The following is a 16,760-nucleotide window of genomic DNA, read 5'->3' on the forward strand; positions in this document are numbered from 1 at the left end:
AATCAGATTTTTCCTACCTTAATTCCGATTGGCTGATAGAATCCTATCAGCCAATCGGAATTCAAGGGACGCCATCTTGGATGACGTCACTTAAAGGTACAGTCACCTAGTCGTCGGATCAAGAAAGAAGAGGATGCTCTGCGTGGGATGTCTTCAGGATGCTGCCGCTCCGCTCCGGATGGATGAACAGAGAAGATGCCATCTGGATCAAGACTTCTGATGGATGGAAGACCTCTTCTTGCCCCGCTTGGATGAAGACTTCTGCCAGTCTGGATGTCCTCTTCTGCCCGATCGGATGAAGACTTCGGCCCGCTGGGTGAAGACACGGTAGAGAGATCTTCAGGGGGGTAGTGTTAGGTTTATTTAAGGGGGGTTTGGGTTAGAGTAGGGGTATGTGGGTGGTGGGTTGTAATGTGGGGGGGGTATTGTGTTTTTTTTTACAGGCAAAAGAGCTGTTTTCTTTGGGGCATGCCCCGCAAAAGGCCCTGTTCAGGGCTGGTAAGGTAATAGAGCTGATTACTTTTGTAATTTAGTATAGGGTAGGGCATTTTTTTATTTTGGGGGGCTTTGTTATTTTATTAGGGGGCTTAGATTAGGTGTAATTAGTTTAAAATTCTTGTAATTTTTTTTATTTTTTGTAATTTAGTGTTTGTTTTTTTTGTACTTTAGTTTAGTTTATTTCATTGTATTTAATTGTAGGTACTTGTAGTTAATTTATTTAATGATAGTGTAGTGTTAGGTTTAATAGTAACTTAGGTTAGGATTTATTTTACAGGTAATTTTGTAATTATTTTAACTAGGTAGCTATTAAACAGTAAATATCTATTTAATAGCTATTGTACCTAGTTAAAATAAATACAAAGTTGCCTGTAAAATAAATATAAATGCTAAAATAGCTACAATGTAACTATTAGTTATATTGTAGCTATATTAGGGTTTATTTTACAGGTAAGTATTTAGTTTTATATAGGATTAATTTATTTAGTTAATTTAATGACAGTGTAGTGTTAGGTGTAATTGTAACTTAGGTTAGGGTTTATTTTACAGGTAAATTTGTATTTATTTTAGCTAGGTAGTTATTAACTATTTAATAGCTATTGTACCTAGTTAAAATAAATACAAAGTTGCCTGTAAAATAAATATAAATCCTAAAATAGCTACAATGTAACTATTAGTTATATTGTAGCTATATTAATAGCTAGTAGGGGGCTTAGATTAGGTGTAATTAGTTTAAAATTATTGTAATATTTTATTATTCTTGCTAATTTAGTGTTTGTTTGTTTTTTTGTACTTTTCTGATGGATGGAAGACCTCTTCTTGCCCCGCTTGGATGAAGACTTCTGCCGGTCTGGATGTCCTCTTCTGCCCCATCGGATGAAGACTTCGGCCCGGCTGGGTGAACACAACTCAAGGTAGGGAGATCTTCAGGGGGGTAGTGTTAGGTTTATTTAAGGGGGGTTTGGGTTAGAGTAGGGGTATGTGGGTGGTGGGTTGTAATGTGGGGGGGGGGGTATTGTTTTTTTTTTACAGGCAAAAGAGCTGTTTTCTTTGGGGCATGCCCCGCAAAAGGCCCTGTTCAGGGCTGGTAAGGTAATAGAGCTGTTAACTTTTGTAATTTAGTATAGGGTAGGGCATTTTTTTTTATTTTGGGGGCTTTGTTATTTTATTAGGGGGCTTAGATTAGGTGTAATTAGTTTAAAATTCTCGTAATATTTTTTTATTTTTTGTAATTTAGTGTTTGTTTTTTTTTGTAATTTAGTGGGGGTTTTTTGTACTTTAGTTTATTTAATTGTAGATAAATGTAGGTACTTGTAGTTAATTTATTTCATGACAGTGTAGTGTTAGGTTTAATTGTAACTTAGGTTAGGATTTATTTTACAGGTAATTTTGTAATTATTTTAACTAGGTAGCTATTAATTAGTCAATAACTATTTAATAGCTTTTGTACCTAGTTAAAATAAATACAAAGTTGCCTGTAAAATAAATATAAATGCTAAAATAGCTACAATGTAACTATTAGTTATATTGCAGCTATCTTAGGGTTTATTTTACAGGTAAGTATTTTGTTTTAAATATGATTCATTTATTTAGTTAATTTAATGATAGTGTAGTGTTAGGTGTAATTGTAACTTAGGTTAGGATTTATTTTACAGGTAAATTTGTATTTATTTTAGCTAGGTAGTTATTAAATAGTTATTAACTATTTAATAACTATTGTACCTAGTTAAAATAAATACAAAGTTGCCTGTAAAATAAAAATAAATCCTAAAATAGCTACAATGTAACTATTAGTTATATTGCAGCTATCTTAGGGTTTATTTTACAGGTAAGTCTTTAGTTTTAAATAGGATTAATTTATTTAACTATAGTAAACTTATTTCGTTTTATTTAAATTATATTTAAGTTAGGGGGTGTTAGTGTTAGGGTTAGACTTAGGTTTAGGGGTTAATAACCTTATTATAGTAGCGGCGACGTTGGGGGCGGGAGATTAGGGGTTAATAATTGTAGGTAGGTGGCGGCGATGTTAGGGAGGGCAGATTAGGGGTTAATAAAATGTATTATAGTGTTTGCGAGGCGGGAGTGCGGCGGTTTAGGGGTTAATACATTTATTATAGTGGCGGCGATTTGCGGTCGGCAGATTAGGGGTTAATACTTGTAGTTAGATTGTGGCGACGTTGGGGGGAGGCAGATTAGGGGTTAATAACTATAATGTAGGGGTCGGCGGTGTTAGGGACACCAGATTAGGGGTTAATAGCTATAATGTAGGCGGCGGCGATATCGGGTCGGCAGATTAGGGGTTAATACTTGTAGTTAGATTGCGGCGACGTTGGGGGAGGCAGATTGGGGTTAATAACTATAATGTAGGGGTCGGCGGTGTTAGGGACAGCAGATTAGGGGTTAATAGCTATAATGTAGGCGGCGGCGATATGGGGTCGGCAGATTAGGGGTTAATACTTGTAGTTAGATTGCGGCGACGTTGGGGGAGGCAGATTAGGGGTTAATAACTATAATGTAGGGGTCGGCGGTGTTAGGGACAGCAGATTAGGGGTTAATAGCTATAATGTAGGTTGCGGCGATATCCGATCGGCAGATTAGGGGTTAAATAATGTTATTATAGGGTTTGCGATGTGGGGGGGCCTCGGTTTAGTGGTTCATAGGTAGTTTATAGGTGTTAGTGACTTAGTGTACTAAATGGGTGTTAGTGTACTAAAAACATACCGAATTTCGGAACGGAATAGAACCGAATTCAGCCGAATCCGAATAAATCCGAAACGAATTTATTCGGATCCGAATAAATCCGAAACGAATTTATTCAAATTTTGCCGAATCCGATTCGATCCGAAACGAAATTCGAAAAGTCCGAATCGATCCGAACCGAAAACGAACCGAATTTTTTAGCCGTGCACATGTCTAGTATAGTGCACAGTTTAAAGGCTATTGATGGGATCTTAGCAGTGCATAGAGTCTACTAGAAAGTATGTAGACTTCCTGAGGTTCCAGCAGATATGTGAATAAGTACTTGTTTTAATGTTTATTCAGTAAGAGTATTTTTTTATGTTTCAATTTATTTAAAAGTAGTTGCTATTAGAGTGGCATCTTGAAGCCACTTTTTTAGAATTCCAGACTCCCCTAGTCTCCTGGTCCTGGATAGTAGCTGTAAATTATTGAGAGTACCTTCATTCTACTCTCCTCCATTTTCACATAATTCCTCTCTTTTTACAGCTCTCCAATTATGCTTTAATTATAGCCTAACTTTTCTTGGACTTGGTTTCACGTCTCTTGCTCTTTCTCCTGCCTTTATTTGTCTTGTTTAAAGGGACAGGAAACTCCCAAATTTTCTTTCATTATTTGGATAGAACATACAATTTTAAGCAACTTTCTAATTTACTTTTATTAAAATTTGCTTCATTCTCTTGTTATCCTTTGCTGAAGGAACAGCATTGCACTATTGGCAGTTAGATGAACACATCTAGCCAATCACAAGTGACAAATGTGTGCAGGTACCAATCAGCAGCTAGCTCCCACTAGTGTAGGATATGTGCGTATTCTTTTTCAACAAGGGACACCAAGAGAACATATCACATTTGAAAATAGAAATAAATTTAAAAGTGTCTTAAAAGGACATGCTCTATCAGAATCATGCAAGTTTACTTTTTGACTTTCCTATCCCTTTAACCCTTTCTTATTTTCCATCACTTCTGTTTTTCTTGTTTTCATGCATGTTTCTCATTCTTATAGACAATTTACTGCATGGAAATGTGAATCTCAGACCTCATGCTCATTTCACCCAACTGTGGGCTAGATTACAAGTGGTGTGCTATTGAATGTGCAAGGTTTACGCACGCATTTGCAAGCTTGCGGTCGTGGTTTTAGCACCCACCAGTATTACTAGTTCAGCTGCGGTTAGATTATTTGCGAACTTTTGAAAATTAACGCAACCTATCTTTTTATCTTTTCAATGGGCCACAAAAAACATTATTCTGCACTTGTATTACAAGTTTCTGGGCCCAGAGGCAGAACTTTTTTTAATTTTCTGCAATGAGATTTTTTTTAGTGAATATGTTTCTGTGGTTTCTCTGAGGAGCCAGTGTTGCTGCTTTTTGTGCCCTTACTCAGTGTGCATGAGGACAGGTTCATGTACAGCCTCGCTGATGTCTGCTGTACGTTCCCACAGTGTCAGTCTGCCTGGGAACCTGCTCTACTGTACTGCTGGGGTCTATATGCTTATTTTGGAGGGACTGCTGCTCCATGCTTATACTGCTGATGTATAATATATGCTTCCTAAAGAAAGGCATCTAGAAAATGATATATATATATTACAACCTCAGAGTTGATTCCAGAAATCTTTGAAAAAAAGAACACTGAAAGAACAAATAATATAATACACACCCATTTAAATATGTTTTCTTTGTTATACATTACAAATGTTGAAGCTTTTCCCAAATAGCCTTGTAAGGGTCCACAACCCCATTTTCAAAATACTGTGCATATCCAATTAACTTATTTGGAAAAGTTTCAGCCTCTGTGATCTCCACACACACACACATACATATATTAAAGGGACAATGAACCCAAAAATTTTCTTTCGTGATGCAGATAGAGCATGAAATTTTAAGCAACTTTCTAATTTACTCCTATTATCAAATTTTCTTTATTCTCTTGGTATCTTTATTTGAAATGCAAGAATCTAAGTTTAGATGCCGGCCCATTTTTGGTGAACAACCTGGGTTGTCCTTGCTGATTGGTGGAAAAAATTCATCCACCAATCAAAAAGTGCTGTCCAGAGTTCTTAACCCAAAAAAAAGCTTAGATGGCTTTTATTTCAAATAAAGATAGCAAGAGAACGAATAAAAATTGATAATAGGAGTAAATTAGAAAGTTGCTTAAAATTGCATGCTCTATCTGAATCACAAAAGAAAAAAATTGGGTTCAGTGTCCCTTTAACAAATACACACACAAATATACACACATACATATTAACACACACACACATATTAACACACACACACACACACACACACACACATACACACACACACATAAATATGCAAATATTAACACACACATACATATTAACACACACATATTAACACACAATAACACACACATTAACACCCACACATTAACACCCACACACCCACATATTAACATACACATATTAACACACACACATATTAATATACACACACATACATACACACATACATACATACATACATACATACACACATACATACACACACATACGCATTAACACATACACACACACATATTAACACACATTTATTAAAAAAACTAAACTCAGCTCCTAAGTAAATTGGTTGACTCATAGACTCCTAGAATACATTTGTTAAGCCCTGACTTACCTTTTCTGCAATTTGCTATTACCCTGTACCACACTGGAATTCAGGAAGAGAGAGGAACGTAGGAAATATTTACATTAAAGGGTCATGAAACCCAAAATTTTTCTTTCATGATTCAGATAGAGAATACAATTTGAAACAACTTTCTAATTTACTTCTATTATCTAATTTGCTTCATTCTCTTGGTATCATTTGTTGAAAGAGCAGCAATGCACTACTAGTTTCTAACTTAACACATGAGTGAGCCAATGACAATCGGTATATATATATGCAGCAACCAATCAGCAGCTAGCACCTAGATTCTTTGCTGCTCCTGAACTTGCCTAGATAAACCTTTCAGCAAAGGATAACAATAGAATGAAGCAAATTAAATAATAGAAGTAAATTGGGAAGTTATTTTAAATTGTATTCTCTATCTCAATCACGAAACAAACATTTTGGGTTTCATGTCCCTTTAAGAGAGAATAGAACAGTGAAACCTGCAGGTAGAAATTAAATGTGCAGGCAAAAAAATGATTGCCACTGCCGTACTTTCTGCAGACATAGCATATTTTCTGCAATGAGATCGCACATTGTATAGTGTTCTGCCTTGGGGTTGCTGGGTTATATGTGCGCGGCCGCACTACCAAGAAAATTTCAAGATTTTTTTAACCACAGCTCCCACCTCTGGTGAAATAATTGGGCTTCTATGTTTTTATAATATGTTTCATCTGCATATTGTCAAGAATCATTACTAAGGTTCTCACATAGGTCTAGTGTACTAGAAATTAAACAAACATCACAGCCAATATGTCCTAGATAACCAACTAGGCCTATCAGGCTGTTCTTGCCTTTTTGATCACCTTTATGTAGCACTGCTTTTTTGACTGACCAATTGGCTTCGCTATTTGACTATGCAAATATGGATTCAAGTTTGCTTGTTCACTTCCTTAACACAATCATATGTGCCAGCCATCTTGCCCACACATCCAGGGTGTGTGCACTTACTGATGCTGAGGTTTATGACGTGTACATCGTCAATACACAGCACATAATTAGTTGATACATGTGATAAAGGATGTCTCAAGGCACTTTAACTGTCACAATCAGGAAGTTTAGGAATGACATCCTGTAATAGGATTCCCTCACACAGAGGACGTTTGGCCTGATCTCAAAAGGGACTAATAGAATATGGAGGGGGCATACCTAATGTGTGGGGGACAACAAACTGTACCAATATTGCTCTGCGGCCACTGTGGAACCAGTAAATGGAATATTGCATCCGCGAACACTTTCATTCTATCAATGTCCACTTTGTGTGTAATGGTAACATGCACATTATGAGCGTGTTTGCGGAGTAGCCTGGATCTACTCATATCCTCAGACACACGTCTCTGTGGCCACAGTTGGAGGCCATAAAGTGGCATCACGGATAGATCAGTGTTCAGTACTAATGCACAGCATGCATACATTAATTTACAATGAACAGTACAGGATTGGGGGTCCCTTTTAAATGCTTTCAGACATATGTGTGCACTAAATATGTAAATAATAATATAGTAAAATTATTGACAGTGTGTATAATCAAACATAAAAGTAAAAAAAATAGAAAATTATACCATACAACACTGTGCACTAAAAGGTCATGGGTCAATAGTCCAAAGTTTTTTTTTGGGACCTCAAAAAAAATTTCATAGTGTTAAATCATATGAGAATATGCCTTTAAGCACAATAGGAAAAATACTGACATGCTGTTGTATATAGCTTTAAGTGATAAGCTCTGTACAAATGGATCTAAGACTTGTGTAGGTTATAGGAGGTTCCAATATTTAATATCAAGAATAAAAATAATTAAAAACAAATTTAAAAGTCGTCACTAAATTGAAAGGCAATAGTTGTCCGTTACTCTGGGATCCTGGTGGCTATCACAGAACAACACTTTCAGTCCTCCTTCCTGAGTAGTTTTAAGAAGGATCCAGTGTGACCTTGTTTCAGTAAGCCTGCCCCTTCTTGTGACATGTCACTGTGCCTCTATGACTGCTGACTCCGACATACGTTTCACCTGTCTTGCTTTTTCAAGTATGTGCAAGGTTCCTTGTCATGTCAGCGGCAGCACAGCTGCACTGGGCTTCTGTAGGCCCTGTGCACTGAAAAAAGAAGTCCAAGCATTACACAGCAAGAGAGGTATTTCAACAATGCCAAAAGTGCACTCAATCACTGACAGCACAGATGACCAGTGGCAGGGTCAGCAGCAACAGTGGCAGGATCTTCATAGGGAAAATTCAAAACATAGGACACTGACATTGGCAAACCTGAAGAGTCTTGACTTCACCTTCATGGAACCAAAGACCTTCAGAGGGCATACTCTATTTATGTGTTTCACTTGCATGCTACTGTGTTAGTGACATGACAGAGGCAGACCTTTGGACAGATGAATTGAGCCCAGTATTTTAGGGACTCAGTGCTTAGTATTGGAAGATTTAGTCATATATTAATTAATACATGTACATGCCTTACTTTTCAATTAAGGTCAGCCTTTTGTGGAAATATAATCACTGAGCTAATCTGCATTGGATCATATTACTGAATGAGACATATCAAGCACATGTGGATAATCTTTGGAAAACATATTTTGGGACAAGTAAAAGGTATATGTTCTTTGTAAAATTGGTATAATGACAGAATGTAAATTTGGCCCTGCACAACCCAGTGACTCATATCTACAGCTAGTAAAAGAGAGAACACAAATGACGGGCCTCTGTGAAATTAAAATGTGTTGCATGACAGAATCACGCAAACAAATAAAGAAGTCACTCCCAAGAAAGCATGATTCTTTTTTTAAAAAAACCCCAACATCATTCTATGTAATCATATGTCAAGATTTTTGTTTTCTTAGAGGAAGAAATCTAAACATCCTTTTTTAATCAGTGCCCTTAATTGCACAGTATGCAATACATGTTGAAGTAGCGGAATTTGCCTACTTTGATTTTAAGGATACTTTTGAAATTATTATGCACACATTTCCTTAATTGGTAAATGTTCTCAACAAATGTTTCTCACATATCTGTAAATCTTGATTCCGTTTCTGTACAAACATGAGATTTTTTAAGCTCAGTTTGAACGTCTAAGATCTCATCCACAACATCTGCAAATATAAAAAAATGGGTTCATGTCATATATATGTATTAATTTTAAAGACTTTTAATAGTCTTTAAAATTTCCTTTCACAGCAGACACTTGTGCCTTGTCAAAAGGTTGGTCTTCTTCTATTAGTTTGTACAATTTCTCAAAAAAAAATTAAATCTGAAATTATTAATGCATGATGTTTGCAAATAATATTTCTCCTTATTATACATTGCAGTTTTGAATTTCTTTAAAAGGGTTAATAATAACCTTAGGAAAAGTTTATTTGCAAATGAGTGACATGCATTTAAAAATAAGTTACAGTACTTTTCCATTAATGGAGTAATATTCTGGCGCAATAGAGTTTTGTTCTGTTATTGCCAAAGTACAGTAGAAGCTGAAATTCCCCCATCTTCACTCTCTTTGTTGCCTCAACCTTGGAGATTTAACAGCGGTGAAGCACCAATCCTCTTGCATCCACCCCAAGTGAAACTCATGGATTGATGCCTCACTTCCCCCCCCTTTTGAAACTCACAGAGAGTGGAGATGGGGGAATTTCTATTATACTTTGGCGATAACGGACAAAATATGTATAGCTCAATTTTCTGGCAGTGGTGGTCCGGTAATGGATATGTACCCTAAAGTATTTGTTATTAGAAGGATATAGGAAGTATAGATTAGCTAGTAGTTCATAGATATTCAGTATTTGCGGGATGGGAGGGGGACACTGAACCCACATGAAAGGGATGTGACAAATAGTTATCTGTTGCGAAATGTCGGAAACTGGATTTTTCGACATTAAAAGGTTCAGGAAATATTTTTCATACTGTTTAAATTTTGGTTGTCATATTTTCTAATTATTTTCTTAGCTTTTAGTTTTTTTAAAAAAAAAAAATGGAAATAAAAGCCCTAGTGAAAATCTCCCCTATGGGGCGCTTCCAAACTTGTCCTACAACTACAGAACATACACAATATACAAAAAAAAACAAAAAAAAAACAATATAAAAAACAAAATTCCAGTATGTCCAAGGTGAAGGCAGCACTCTGTCGAAGGATGGTCAAATCTTGGTGAAAGATGATCTGTAAAAGGAAAGAAAACAGAGGAGCCACAATGGCCTAGTACCACCAAAACAAGTAGCAATATAGATGAGACGAATGGTTACTCACAAACGTGGAGCACCCGATGGTGCTATTGGCACAGGCTGGAACTTCACAGTAGTCCAGCTCACTGGTTGGAAACAGATTGAAATCCACAGCAAACCAAGTTCCAAGGGACTCCCAATCACCACCTATATAGGGATATAAAGCGATCCACCATAGCCTAGTACAGTATGGTAAAGGTAAATTGTAAGGTAAAATTACAAGATGGAAAGCACCTCCAGTTGCAATACAGACAGACTGGAACTTCTCAGCCGCCCAGCAGACTGATCTCCGCAGCAAAACAGGTGACACTCAAACCCCAAGGAATGGGGTAATACAATCCAAAAGCAGCAAGTGTATAGTAAAAACAAAATCTTTATTAAAAGCAACACATTTTTCAGCCTCTATAGGGCTGTTTCCTCAAGCTAATACTTGTTTTGGTGGTACAAGGCCAATGTGGCGCCTCTGTTTTCTTCCCTTTTACAGTTTTTTTAAATATGTGTAATTGTTTTTCTTCATTAAAACCTTCCTTTTCACATCCCTTTCATGTGGGTTCTTCTCCCTCCTGTGCAATCCCATTAGGTCAGAGGCATAACTAGAAACCACATGGCCCAGGTGCAAGAATCTAAGAAGTGCCCCCACCCCCCAAAAAAAGGTGAATTTGATACATATAATTTTTTTTTAACATTTAACACAGAAAAAAAATGTGAATCAGATTACATGTCTGCAAAAGGAGGTACCCTGTGCCCACAGTCTGTGAGATGGTCTGACCCCCTATTACTGTATACAGTGACGCTGTTTAACCCACCAGTATTGTATATAGTGAGTTAGTGACACAGTCTGTAATCTGCCGGTGAGGTGGCTGGCCTGACCCTACCCATCCCAGTACTTTATAAAGTGACCACATTAGTCTGTGACATGTCCCAGCCCCCATACTGTATATAGTAGTACTGTATAGTGACACTGTTAACTCCCAGCCCCCCCCATGCTGTAGTAACAAGGTTTGTAATTTGCTGGTTCCACAAACATACACACACACATACATGCATAAATACACACACAGTCACATACATACACACACACACACACACATACATGCATAAATACACACACAGTCACATACATACACACCAATGGGTAAAACAGAAACACTAACCCCTGTAATCAGAGACAGAGACACTAGTGAAGGATCATGTCACACTCACATGATATCAGTGCAGGCAGTGGCAGGTCACCGTTTTTTATTGAAGAATTTTTTTTTTCTTGAGCTGGCCCCCACCCTCGGGGGCCCGGTCGCAATTGCGAACTTGGCACCCCCTGTAGTTCCGCCACTGTATTACATAGATATATTGTGACCCTAAGGTAAGCATTTTATTTTCTTCCAGGGTAAAGCGTGATGCCACCATAGTAATATTTTCCAAGACTAATGGGATTTAAGGAAGTGGTAAAAAAACAATTGTCATGCCATTAGTACAATGTGTTATAAATTCGCATTGGCTCTTAATATGGATGATAATTGTATTTGTGTTGAAATAAACTTTGCACTGAATTATGGATGACGTGTTTTGTTAAAAAAAAAAAGTGTTATTGGTCGAAAAGTGTAGCACAGTTAGAATTGCAAATTAATTGTATTACATTATGCATATTTCAGATACCAATAGACCGACCATATACATTATTAGTATAGACAACAAAAGACTATACAAATGCCACTTATGAATTATAAAACCACAAAATATGTACTACAGACAATTACCAAGCACATCTTCATATGCTTAATGAATAGATGATCACTAGCATTACTGGGAATGTCTTGAGATATCCTTACATTCAGTGATTCTAGCAGAGGTCTAGTCCCTGTTAGCTGTAAGGCAGGAAGTATGGCATATTGCAGAACTGAATGGACACAGCATTTTTGCCTTGGTTTTGGTGGTGGTGGAACTAACAACACTCCCTTTGGATTCATAAATGAACACTGTAGTGTAACCTTATTTTCTTGAGTATTAATTTAAATATGACAGTGCTACAAATATTTAAATATATGTTCCAAATGATAATACATCTGTGTTTATGTTTACAATAATGGGAGATTTTTAATAACAACTAAAAAGTACAATGTAGTGCACATCCTTTATGACTTTTTCAGTTATTTTTAAAGCAGCTGCAGTGTATATCTATTTTTTAATTAAAAAAAAATATTTGTCTTGCTATTTAAATCAAATATTTTTAGTAATTTATAACACTATGATAATGTTTAAATATTTAAAATAATCCAATTCAATGTAATAGTACAACATGAAAATTTATAGTAGGATGTGAGCAATTCTTCTAGTACACTGTCCCTTTAAATACATCTGTCCCAAGTAGTGCCCATGTATTTACATAGAGGTGACGTATTTGTGCTATATAGTAAATTTAAGCGTAAAAACTCTAATCAAGATTAGCATGTTGATTACATAAACGTATTTGTGTGTGTGCAATGTTAATATGTTTGGAACATTGTTCATCAGCTCGAAATAAATCTCTATGAATGTGCTTGTAATATTTTCTTTTTCATGTGTGCATGAAGCTATTTTCACATATTATTGATGTTTATTTGTTAATATTCGCATCCGCAATGAAATCAAATTATTCTAAAGTATTGCCCACGTAATTTCTGTCTAATTGTTTGCAAACTAGATAATGCCTCTGTATTAACACGTAATCATAATTCGCACACACGTATATGTAGTAGTCTCCAACATGATGTTTTCACAGTGTACTAATTTCAGCAGCAGTGTTCTGAGTTACCCGTGTTTCAGGGTGTGCATATAGGAACATGCATTGCGGCCCAGGATAGCACACATATATTGAGTAGGGATGGGCAAATGTGTAAATTTCCGAATTCGAATGTTAGAACGAATGTTATTACCGAAATTTGAATTATAAATCCGAATGTTGATAAGAATGAATTTTCTTAAAAATTTTATAATCGAATGCTATTTACAGTTTTCGAATGTCACTTTCGAATTTGAATGTTTATAATTATATCGAATGTCCACATTTGAAATTTAGAATTTAACATTCTAGTTAACAAATACTATTCAGAAGTTCAATAGTTCATGTGGTAGGGAGGGAATCTAGTCAATTGATACATAATAGATACAAATATATCATTTTGAATGTTTCTATATAGAATATTGCATAATTCGAATATTACATTTAAAGAAAACATTAGAAATACTATAACAAATATAAATTCAAATTTTTCAAAACTAATATTTTCGAATGTAATCGTAAAATTAGAAACCGAACATTCGAAAATCGAATGTTAGAATGTTATGTAAACATTCGAAATTCAATTCAAACGAACGAATGTGTTAAAATTCGTTCCAATTTTCGAATATTGCGAAACATTCGCCCATCCTTAATATTGAGGCTGAAGATCACTATTCCTGTTCCCCTCTGCACACCCTGCAGGATGTATAAGTCATGTGTCTATAAAAACATGGCCGAGGTGTCAACCCTGGGTGCACTACAGCGATCATTATAAACTGTGCTGAAGATGTAAATTCAATTAAAGTGACCGTTGTCCATTCTTGTGATGACTCTATAATTAAACTTTATATGCATATGCATATGGTAGATGTGTTAATACGCAGTTATTCTAAGTGTTTTCCCAACACATTGTTAATTAATGTCTGTTTTAATTAAAAAAAACGTGTTCATATCCCCTAAATTAATGACGCCACAGCCCAAGAAGTCCTTTGAGCACGTAAGTGGTGTAGCACTAAACAATATCGTAGAAAATCCCCTTGTGATAATATACGCTGACCTTTAAATGGTGCAAGCAAGGGATGTTTCTACTTTCAACTTGTGATCCTATGCCAAAACGCCATGCACAGCATTCGCGATAGAAAAATGTTCCCAAAGCAATTTACAGCTTCACGTAAATGCTATTTTATGCTCCAACTGTAATCTATCGCTGTGTTTCCTTTTGTCCTTATTTGCTAGTATACATGGTTGCCATCTTCGTTAGAAAAAACTTTGAGCAGATGTTAAAATATAAGGGTTAAAAGCAGTATGCTGCCCACTTGAGGACATAGGAGAGGTTTAATGGATGCAGGTCGCTTATCACTGTAGTAGGTTAGTGCCCTGACACTGATTTCCTTTTTTCCTCAGTGTTTGCAAAACAAACCTACATTACATTGATTTCTTTGGACCCTCCTACAAACGTTATTTAAAAGAACATGAGAAAATTATATGTCAGTGTTTTAATGGTGCATTAATTTTGTTGTTACAAGAGTTTTAAGCATGGAAAAGGTTACAAAAGCAATTTAAAAGCTGCAGACTAGAAAGAAAAGTGATAGGATAAAGACTGCAGGAAAAAAGACTAGATTTACAGCTCATTTATAGCTAAAATCCTCTTCAGAAGTATTTGTAAATGGAGAGAAAAATACTTTATCACAGTAATAAGAATATGAGTAAAGGTCATATGGTAATTTGACATTTTCCAATCAAATGTCTTTTCTCATTTCAGAAAAATAACTTTAGTTACAATGAAATTTGATGGATATTTCTAAAACTTGATAATAGAAGATTGCATAGCACTCATATGTATTGCAAATCATAGATTTTAAAGGCACAAGTATATTAAAAAAAAAATCATATTAATTACACAATAGCAACTTTACACCTGTATAAAACAATTTTGATATGAAACACAATTAAACCATTTTGGTAACTTATTACAGGTCAATATGATGCACACATTTCCTCATAATCGTATAGTGCAGAAAAGATTGCCACATCAATAATCATAAGTTTATGGGAATTGGCAATATGCTAATAATTGAATCAACTGATCGATTCAAAAGTCCCAATGAAAAATGATCATAGATTCATAGTCGATGCTAGTAAGGTTGTTAGAAGTGGTTATTCTCATACTGCGAAACTGTCGCATAATGTTTTATTAATAATATATATCCCCTTTTTTATGATAGTTATTTTGCCTGACTTTATTTTCTGCTTGTTACACATAAGTAGAGAGTCTGTTTGGTGAGTCTTATTGAAAAGGGTTACTTTTCTATAGTCTTTAAAAGTACCAGAATTGATCTAGTGGAAAGGGCTAGATATATTTGCTAACACACTATCCACTTACAGAACAGAAGTATAAGAGGAAAGTGGCCATTAGACAGCTTGCAGAGAAGCTCTGCTTCTTGACTTTCACTTAGATTTTGGTGCCCTATATTTGTGAGTAAGCTACATTTTCAAGATAAATTTTGAATATCCTTCATAGCTTGATATACAGCTCAAAGGGTAACATTTGCTCTTATAAAATTATTTGAGGGACTTCACAGCTCTGATAAGACTTCTTAGATCATCTTGCCAGAAAAAGAGCTATAGATCATCAGGCTCTTAACCTTTAGAACGTGAAAGACTCCATGTGGTTGGCCTCCAGACCACATGTCCTCCTCCTGTGAGGCCAGCCTTCCATATCAGACCCCCAGCACTGCAACCCGAATGACACCATCAGTTGCTATGGGAACACCTCATGACATCATCACATAAGTGCATGACATCACAGGGAACAGGAATTTCCCTGTAAGAGCAGGGTATTAAGTTGTTAGAGAGGCATTGGTGGGGGAGAGAGCTTCAAAAGCACATATCTCAGCTCCAGACCACTAAAAGGAACATGAGGTGCCTCATTTAAAAAAGAGCAGTCAGTTACCCCAGAAGATGCAGGTAATTACCATAAAAATAGCAATAACCTGCAGCAGCACTTAAAAGGACAGTGTACTTGGGCAAGACGCAGGTAGGAGTTCATTGTATTTAAGGCTGATTTAGGAACATGCTTTGCAAAGGGCTAGACTCGAGCTCTCTTGTAGCCCCCCCCATGAATGGTTAGTTCTAATGCCTTTTGTTTATATAGCTTCATGTAGATGGTGGTCCTGTACTGATATTTTTCAAATGACAAAATAAAGGAAATATTTGTAAACTATTTAATACACTTCAACATGTGAAATGGATTTTTGGGAGCATATTAAAGAGAAGAATCTTTTGCAGTACACTGTCCCTCTAAAGTCCCATTTTCCTCAATTTCAAGGGAGAAAGTCTTCTTTCAAATGTAAGGTCACTTGTTCCTATGCAGTATGCTGATGATCACCATTAAAAGCCAGGTAATTTATAGTAATGGAGGGTATTGTACAGTGCCCAGCTCTCTTTCTTTATATTTTATAGAGGGGTATGACACCCTCTCAAATGGAATTTCCCATTTTTAAATGAGCAGTCATACAACCCTCTAATTTTTACTATGCCAATTGTGATCAACTGACAGAACCATATGGAACAACATCAGGGAGGCAAGTTATCACCTATCTTTCCCAAAAAATACATAAGAAAAATTGAGACCCATTATTTGAAAGCAGTTATCATGCTTTTTCAAAAGACTGGTCTTGTAACCATCCTGCTGCCACTTACTAAGCATAACTTCACATCATTTGAAAAATTTTTAAAGGCCATTTATTACTCCGACACCACATAAATATATCTTAAAGGGATGTTAAACAATGAAAACATGCTAAAAAACAAATAAGTACAAAATTCACTTTGTGCAATTATAGAAATACAATAAAAAGTGAAAAAAACAAATGCAAATATAAGGATATATATCCT

The sequence above is a fragment of the Bombina bombina genome, chromosome 5 (genome assembly GCF_027579735.1).
Source record: "Bombina bombina isolate aBomBom1 chromosome 5, aBomBom1.pri, whole genome shotgun sequence".
Classification (NCBI taxonomy): Eukaryota; Metazoa; Chordata; class Amphibia; order Anura; family Bombinatoridae; genus Bombina; species Bombina bombina.